This window comes from Callithrix jacchus, chromosome 18, assembly GCF_049354715.1.
Source record: "Callithrix jacchus isolate 240 chromosome 18, calJac240_pri, whole genome shotgun sequence".
Lineage (NCBI taxonomy): Eukaryota > Metazoa > Chordata > Mammalia > Primates > Cebidae > Callithrix > Callithrix jacchus.
Genome location: NC_133519.1, coordinates 7,557,359 through 7,566,934, shown reverse-complemented (window position 1 = coordinate 7,566,934; position 9,576 = coordinate 7,557,359). Strand labels below are relative to the sequence as shown.

Genomic DNA, 9,576 nt, shown 5'->3' with positions numbered 1-9,576 from the left:
GTCAGGAGTTCAAGGCCAGCCCAGACAACATGGTAAAACCCTATCTCTGCTAAAAATACAAAAATTATCTGTGGCGTGGTGGTGCCTGCCTGTAAATCCTAGCTACTTAGGAGGCTGAGGCAGGAGAATTGCTTGAACCTGGGAGGCGGAGGTTGCAGTGAGCCAAGATTGTGCCATTGCACTCCAGCCTGAGTGACACAGCAAGTCTGTCTCAGAAAAAAAAAAAAAAAAACTTGCTTAATATAGTTTCAAAGTGTGTTTTTCTTTAACGATCAAATTGATTTTAGTATAACGCATCCAATCAAACCCCAACGAGTTACTTTGAAAAGATGCAACATTTTTACATATCTGAATTCAAACAGTATTTTTCAAACTGAGTAATGGGTAGGAACAAACATTAGATAATAATAGCTAACACTAATTAAATCTCTATTATGTGCTAACTTTTTGCATGTATTACATCTAAGCTTTTTACGTGTATTAACTTATTTGATTCATACAATAACCTATAAGACAACCTACCACCTCCATTTTGCAGATTCATAAACTAGGGTACAGAGCGTTTAAGTCATATAGTAATTATTAATAGTGATACCTGGTAATATCTTATATTTGCAAACTGCTCTGTGGTCTTGAAAGCCCATGCATTTTTGTCTTTGATTCTGAGAATGCAAAGCATGTGATTAATATGCCCGTAGAGCTTTCATTAAAAATTCTAAATCTCAAGGACTTCAGGAGCTTAAAGTATTTCAATTTCAATAGAGAGTTGGTACTGAAGTTAAGCATAAATAATTTTTAAATCTAAATATAAACTGTGGAAAATAAACAAGCCTAGGGGTCTTAAAAGAGGATTTTTATTTTTTTATTTTTTGCTTTGGCAATAAATGAAATCTTTTGTTGACTAACCTTAAGGGGTTTATTTCCTCAAAAGAAACAAAATGGGCATAAACGAAACGAGAGTAACGGATGTGATTGTAAAAATCCTTACAGCACATCAGGGAAACATCTCCTTACATTTAACTTCAGTAACACGAAGCAATGATTAACATTTTTGAATCTAATTTTCATGTTGCTGGTAAATTGCTGATCTACTTAAACCACACGCACACACACACACACACACAATAGTGGAACACAGGACAATTTCTCTAAAAGAAAACCCAAATTATTTCAGGTGCCTGTGGCGATGCTAATTTATTGCCATTTATATATGAGTTATTTTCACCTGGCCTAGATTTCTATTTGCATGCTTCCCTATACCATGAGTGCCTAGAACCAGATGGGCTATTCAGAGGTCATCATGCAGGCCCGCGCGTTCCCAAACTTGAATGTGCATGTAATTAACCTGCAGTTCCAATGAGTTCTCAGGCAATATCCACACTGTTGACCCAGGGATCACCCTGGAGTGGCAAGTGTAGGCTTTTCCCACCTAAAAGAACTACATGTGCCCCTACAATTAGTAGCTTAAAGTCTTTCCTTAATATGTCAAGAAAAATTCTTCGTTGCATCTCAGAAATGTATTCCGCCATTTAGTATTTCTTGCATTCCTTTATATCCCACCTATGCTGCTAGTGTAAAGAAAAAAAGAAAGACAAATGACTACCTCTTACAACATGTAAGTGCCTCCAACTATAAAATTCTTCAAGCTATGAAATTCCTATTTTCTTTCAGCATTTTCCAATAATCTTTCTTTGATAGTGGCCAGTTTTCAATTCAAAACAATTTAGTTTCTCCATAGGGTCTAATACAGCTCTATAATGTTATTATGAAGAGACCCAAAGGGGAGTAAGACCTAATTCCTGTCTTCAATAAACAAACAATCTCATGGGAAGATAAACTGCTATATGAGGCAGAGAGCTTTGTGACATTGTGTTGACTTTTATAATAATTATTATTATTTTTCTTTACTAATCTTTGGTCAGATAGCCCCTTACTAAACACCTGTAGAAGCAGGACACTCAATACTTGCTTAAAGCACCCAATTCCATCTTTTTTTGTTGTTTAAAATAATTGTAACTTTTATTTTCACTATCTGGGGTGCATGTGCAGATTTGTTACATGGGTCTATTGCAGGATGCTGAGGTTTGAGGTTTGGGTAGTGAGCATAGTACCCAAAAGGTAGTTTTTCAACCTCTGCTGCCATTCCTCCCTCCCACCTATAGTAGTTCACAGTGTCTATGGTTCCATCTTTATGTGCAGGTGTGCTCAAGATTTAGATCCAACTTATAAGTCAGAATGTAAATAGGATCATCCTGAAGTTAGAGTCTGAACCTTTCAATTCTGTATGAAAAAGTAGCCTGGAGTCTCATGTACGAGCATGCATTCAATAAATGTTTGATGAATACAGAGGTGCCATAAAGCAGGTCTGTGGGATTAGAGACACCAAAGTTCTTTAAAGACACAGTACTGGGGTGGACCTTAAAGGATTTAAACAGGCAGAAATATGGGGATAATCATTTGAGGTAAAGAGAGCAGAGGAGCAAAGTCATGGAAGCTGGTGTCCAGAATCAGCTCTTTCCTTCTGAGATGCTCCAGCTTTTGTACCTCTCCCATTTGTCTCAAATCACATATTCTTTAAAAATTATGAAAGGAGTCAGCCTAGAGATTTACTTCTGTTAGAGTATGATTTAGGCTTCTCTTTCATTGTTTCCTAAACAAAGATCCGGACTGGTTGACCTCTGAGGTCCCTTCTCGCTCAACAGCCGATGGTGATGATGAAAAGATGATCTTGTTCTTCTCATCTGTTCAGCACTGGACAGCTGCCTGGAAAATCTTGATTAGCCAAACAAGGTCACCTGAAGGTAAGGCACTGCGTTTTCCTGACCTCTGATACATACGACTAATACCTTCACGATTCCTCTTATTAAATACTTGTTGGGAATGTGCTGTGTGCCAGGCCATCTTCACGGATTATTTCATTTATTCTCAAAACTAAAAAGTGTAAAAACCTCTTATTAACCCCATTTTGCAGATAAGAAAACTGAGACTTTAGGAGTTTATCCTGCTATTCTGAACTCAGAGACTCATTTTTGACTACTGAGCAACCACCCCCTTTCATACCGACATGTGAATATTCGGTTACCTGCTCACAATTCCGCTTTCTTGCTTCATTCCAGGGATTTCTTGGTAATCCACTTGGCATATTGAACTGAAATCTCCACATTCATACTTAATTGAAGTGTGTTTGTTTGGTTAATTGAGTTTAGACTACATAAGCAAGCGCTTTATAATATATAGTGAGTAATGAGATACTACTGCTGGAGCTAATCAAATAGAGGCTGGATTGCTGCATCTCCCGCAAAAAAGATTAACTCATGTCTCAGGTGAAGATCTTTTGAGTGGATTTAACAATCCACTCAATTTTCCAATGAAAAAATATATAGGAATTTTATATATATATATATATATATATATATATTTTTTTTTTTTTTTTTTTTTGAGACAGAGTCTTGCTCTGTCGCCAGGTGCCAGGCTGGAGTGTAATGGCGCAATCTCGGCACACTGCAATCTCTGCCTCCCAGGTTCAAGCAATTCTCCTGCCTCAGTCTCCCGAGAAGCTGGGACTGTGCGCACACACCACCACGCCTAGCTAATCTTTGTATTTTTTAGTAGAGATGGGGTTTTACCAAGTTGGCCAGGATGGTCTTGATCTCTTGACCTCGTGATCTGCCCGCCTCGGCCTCCCAAAGTGCTGGGATTACAGGCGTAAGCCACCGCACCCAGCCCTATATATTTTTTTAAATAAAAAATTTCAAAAGTAGCACATGCTTACTGAAAAATTTCACATAAGTAAAAAATACATAAAATGTAAACGGAATATCTTCCCTTTCAGAAAACACTCTGCTCAGCACCACTGTTCACAGTGTGTTATATTGTATGATTGACCAAATTACAGAAATTGGCTTAACAAGCAATCCCAGCTTTCTTTCCATCCCTACATAGCTCTGTGATTGACAGTAACTATAGCCCCAAATATAATGGTGAATACTGTTTATTAAGTACTTACAAAGTACCAGGAACCACACTGGGTGCTTTGCACATACAGTCTTATCATGCACAACAACTTTATGTAGTAGGTATTTATTAAGATTTGCAAGTAAGGACACTGATGCTTAAAGTTACCTGGCTACTATATTAGCGTGTGGAATTTAACCAGGTCCATCTGACTCTAAAGTCCATACTCTTTCCAATTCTCTGTTCTGCATTCCATAATTCCTTAAATAAAGAGTGAAGGGACAAATAGCAAAAATGCCTACCTCTTTTCAATCTCCTGGGAATCAGTTCAATCAGTAGCAGTGACAAAACAGGGCAAGTCAAAGCAAAAGTTCATGTTAACGCTGATCAGATGAATTTATTGGAATTAAAAGAAGGATGAAATTATTGACTCTTTACTTTCCCACCAATTATATTTGCCCTATCAGCCCCATGATGACAGCATATAGTATTTATTGGACACATATTTCTCAACGTCTCTCTCTGCCTGAAACATGACATAGATTGGCATTTCTTAAACTGTGTTAATTTTGAGAAGAGGGTAACTCTATAGGGGTCTCACAGATAATTGCACTCCTCCCAAGCCTATGCCAGATGTAGCATAAAGCCACTGTCAAATTCGGAGCCTCCTCTCATGAATATGTATGTCAGAGTGGAGAAGGACTGGCCTCCAATGCCCTGTGTATAAAAAGGTGCCTCAGGTCCTTGACCCTGGCATCACAGAGCCTGATACTCCCAGTGGCATCCAAACTCCCTGTTTACTGAAGCTGAACGGGGACCCAAAGCTTGGGGCTCAAAGACTGTTCACAAACAACTCAGTCAGTGGAACAAGAAAGATATAAAATCCAGCAGGTTAGTCAGACCTACAGAGAAAGATTAAGAGACATCTCACCTGACATCTGGAGGACATTTCTGTTCAACCATTCTGGTGCAAACATCTTAGAGACCTGGGGAAAAGAACAGCCTGTTGGGGCATAAATGTGGCACCACGGCCCTGTAAGAGCAATGGTTCCAATGGAGACCACATGGCACGTTCTGCTCAGTTCCCAGCCAGCAAGCAGGAACTCTGCTTCTTACTTTCCCAATCAATCAATAGTCTGTAAGTCAAATGATTGGGAATGCAATTATTTACAAATAACTTTAAATGTGTGTTTCTAATAGAAAGGATTATAGGTAAAATAAATCACTCATAAGCTTCTAGGCTTTATTATACTCAATAAACTGCCTGCAACACATCTTCCCAAACATCAACGTGTTGCCACATAAAGATGAGAACCCCTAGTTAATGAATAAATATGTTTCCAATACATGTTTTGTATAAATTTAATCATATTTCATTAAACAATTATTTTGTCTGTACTTATTGTTATACTGTAATATATCATAGTGGAAATATATCCCTATGCTTTCTCCCAGAAAATTATTCCTTTCTATCCTGCTTGTCAAAAATAGGGTACTAAGACTGCATTTTCTATTATGCCATGAAGAAATTTTTACTTATATTATCTCACTTAAATCACTCAGACATTCCTTAGCTTCTGGAGCAGATAATTTCTAAAGTAAGTTCTATTCTGATTTTATAAGTAGTACTGTAGAAATGTATACACACAGAGATGTTAAAAATATGTCACACCTGTAATCCCAGCACTTTGGGAGGCTGAGGCAGGTGGATCATGAGGTCAAGAGATTGAGACCATCTGGTCAACATGGTGAAACCCCGTCTCTACTAAAATATAAAAAATTGGCTGGGCATAGTGATGCGTGCCTGTAATCCCAGCTACTCGGGAGGCTGAGGCAGGAGAATTGCCTGAACCCAGGAGGCGGAGGTTGCGGTGAGCCGAGATCACGCCATTGCACTCCAGCCTGGGTAACAAGAGTGAAACTCCGTCTCAAAAAAAAAAAAAGTCATTGCATAAATGCTATCAAAACAGTAATAAGAATATGCACAATATACAATATGTTATTAAGGGATAGGTATATCCCGACACTGGGCAGGTTTTCTCAATTTTGATGATAAATAAATAAACTACTTACAGCTGAGTCTCGGTGAAAAGCTTGGATTTCTGGCTTTGGGGGTGGGGCTTATGCTCCTCACACTGCTATGGAAAGAATAATCTGGTACCACTGGCTGTTGACATCCATGCATCATGAGGGAGACCTGCCATTCCAGGAGCTGCCTACACATAATTATTGCCTAATGCAGGAACCAAAAATCCTCTTTGATCACTCTCTGATTCTTTCTTCCAGGATGGCCAGTACAGACGCCTGTGGACTGTGCTTGGGAGTCTCCATCTAATCTCTCTCTAAGTAGATGTTCTGGGATTCCTCCAAGTACAAACACGACTCAAGGGCAACAGCTTGATCAGAAAATGTAGAAATGAAGAGCAATTAGTTCTCTCCTGGATTTAGTAAGGTCGTGAAAATCATCTTTTCCCAGCACTCAATGAGGAGACGAGCTTTCTCTCTCTTTTGGGACATTTGTGAATGGAGTTTGGTACTGGATTTGTTGTCAGGAGTTGTGGTGGCTAAAGCTTTCCTTCTCCTCATTGGTGACTGAAAGGGTGTGCATGGATTTTACAACACATGAGGGAGTCTTCTCTATTTGTTCTGGTGGCCATGGCCATGGGCTTTGCTTGGACCTAGCCTCTCCATGCCACCTGCCCCGCCAGAGTGAGTGTGTCTGGAGCCACAGTACTACAGCATGCTTGATGTCTTAGCTTTAAGGGGCTCCTAGTTAGGGCTGCCCCCTGCATGCAGTGCTTCCTTTCTTTCCCACTGGCACCTCTTAGGCCTTCGTGGCCCCTGATTTTTGGTCCTGCCATTGCTCATGACCTGGTGATGGCACTGCTTGCTGTGGAGTTCTGAAGGGGAAAAAGGCAGAGCCATCAAACATCTATGTAGGGCCCAGATGGGGAGAAGGCGTAAGTCTGAAAATCTTGCAGTATTTTAACTGCACCAAAATTAAGATAAAAACATTACACACTGTTAAGAGTTATGTGTCTAAAGCTCAGAAATCCCCTAACAACATGGGTTTTTCCAGATCTGAAGAAGCCCAAAGATGGTGCCTAGTAAAGGCCTTAGAATCATCAGCGATCCAGGAAATACAAATCAAAACAATGAGACCACTTTCCTCACTAGGATGGCTATCATGAAAAAGACAGATACCAAATGTTGACAAGGATGTGAAGAAATTGGAAGTGTCCATATGATCCAGCAATTCCGCTCCCTGGTACGCACCCTAAAGAAATGAAAATATAAGTCCACTAATAATTTGTACACAAGTGTTCTTATGAACATTATTCATAAAATCCAAAAAGTGGAAACACCAGCTCCCAAAAGGACAGTCCACAGGTGTCTATAAATGGTCCTAAAAGAATGAATTGTGGAGTGATTTTGCATTAGGCATGACTATGCTGTAGGCAGCTCCTGGAATGGAGGTCCCCCTCATAGTGCATGGAGGTCAATAGCCAGTTGTACCAAAGAGTATTCTCTCTGTAGTACTGTGGGGAGCACAAGCCCCACCTCCAAAGCCAGAAATCCAAGCCTTTCAGTGAGACTTCGTGGTAAGTAGTTTATTTATTTACCATAAATAAATAAATATTTATATGCCAGTAGTTTATTTCTCACAATTGAGAAGAACAGTACCCAGTGTCAGGATATATCTACCCCTTAAAAGCATATGAGACCGGGTGCGGTGGCTCATGCCTGTAATCCCAGCACTTCGGGAAGCCAAGGCAGGTGGATCACCTGAGATCTGGAGTTTGAGATCTGACCAACATGGAGAAACACCATCTCTACTAAAAATACAAAATTAGCCTGGTGTGGTGGTGCATGCCTGTATTCCCAGCTACTTGGGAGGCTGAGGAAGGAGAATTGCTTGAATCGAGGAGACAGTGGTGGCAGTGAGCCAAGATCGTGCCATTGCACTCCAGCCTGGGTGACAGAATGAAATTCTATCTCAAAAAAAAAAAAAGCATCTGATAAAATATTTCACATATTTTTATTTGTTCATTAACTGATGAACGGACAAATAAAATTTGGTATACTCATACAATGGAATCCTATTTGGCATGAAAAGGAATGAAGTACTGATAACATGCTGTTGTATGGGTGAAACTTGACAACATTATACTACTTGAAAGAAGCCAGTCTTAAAAAGATAACACATTGTATATTTCCATTTATGGTAAATGCCTAGAATAGGCAAATCCAGGAGACATAAAGTAGATTAACAGTTGCCTAACGGCTGGTCCGAGTGCAGAGTTGTTTACAAAACTGATCACAACCGGTTATATATTTCTTTGTTCCTTCTCCTCTCCCACTGCTCCGCTTGACTCTTCTTAAGAAATATAGGGCCGGGCGCGGTGGCTCACGCCTGTAATCCCAGCACTTTGGGAGGCCGAGGCAGGTGGATCATGAGGTCAAGAGATCGAGACCATCCTAGTCAACATGGTGAAACCCCGTCTCTACTAAAAAGACAAAAAATTAGCTGGGCATGGTGGTGCGTGCCTGTAATCCCAGCTACTCAGGAGGCTGAGGCAGGAGAATTGCTTGAACCCAGGAGGCAGAAGTTGCAGTGAGCTGAGATCGCGCCATTGCACTCCAGCCTGGGTAACAGGAGTGAAACTCCGTCTCAAAAAGAAAAAAGAAATATAGTTGCTGGGGCGGAGGTCACCTTGGCGGCTATCCTGGGTCGGCTTGGTCTGTGTGCTGTCAAGCAGGTTCGAATCCAATTGTGTCCTTTGGAGAAAAACCCGGAACCAACGAGGACCTTCCTCCAGGTGGTGAGCAGCAAGAGGGTCCACTCCACTAATCTCAACTGCTTGGTGATTGAGGACGTGAGGCACGAGGGCTCCGAACCCCACTTGGACCTGCTGTTCGGAGACCTGTATCGCCTGATGTGCACGGCGCCCATCTCACCGCTCTGGAAATGCTCACTGCCTTCGCTGCCCACAACCCAGCCAGGAAGGCATGGGCAGCGGGGACATGCCAGGCACTGTTGCTGGTTGCTGAAGCGCAGAAGAGACCAACAAGATGATTTTAGTATGGACTAGGACACAAGGTAAGAAGAGTTTCACTTAATCATTCAAATAAGTGCAAAATAAGACCCTGCTACCAAAAAAAAAAAAAAAAAAAGTAATCAAAACAGCATGGTACTGGTACAAAAACACAGATGTAGACTAATGGAACAGAACAGAGGCCTTGGAGGCAACACCACACATCTACAACCATCCGATCTTTGACAAATCTGACAAAAACCAGCAACGGGGAAAGGAGTCCCTGTTTCATAAATGGTGTTCGAATACATGCCAGCAACATGCAGAAAGCAGAAACTGGACCCCTTCCTGACACCTGACACTAAAATTAACTCCAGATGGATTAAAGACTTAAACATAAGACCTGGTGCCATAAAAACCCTAGAAGAAAACCTAGGCAGTACCATGCAGGACATAGGCCTAGGCAAGGACTTCATGACTTAAACACCAAAAGCAATGGCAATAAAAGCCAAAATAGACAAATGAGATCTAATTGAACTCCACAGCTTCTGCACAGCCAAAGAAACAATCATTAGAGTGAATTGGC

The 9,576-nt window shown here is 40.8% G+C and overlaps 1 pseudogene; it reads left to right on the top strand.

The window, feature by feature from the left end:
• Window positions 1-8,597: 8,597 nt before the first annotated feature.
• On the top strand, window positions 8,598-9,006 carry LOC144580240 (large ribosomal subunit protein mL53 pseudogene; annotated as a pseudogene).
• Window positions 9,007-9,576: the final 570 nt, after the last annotated feature.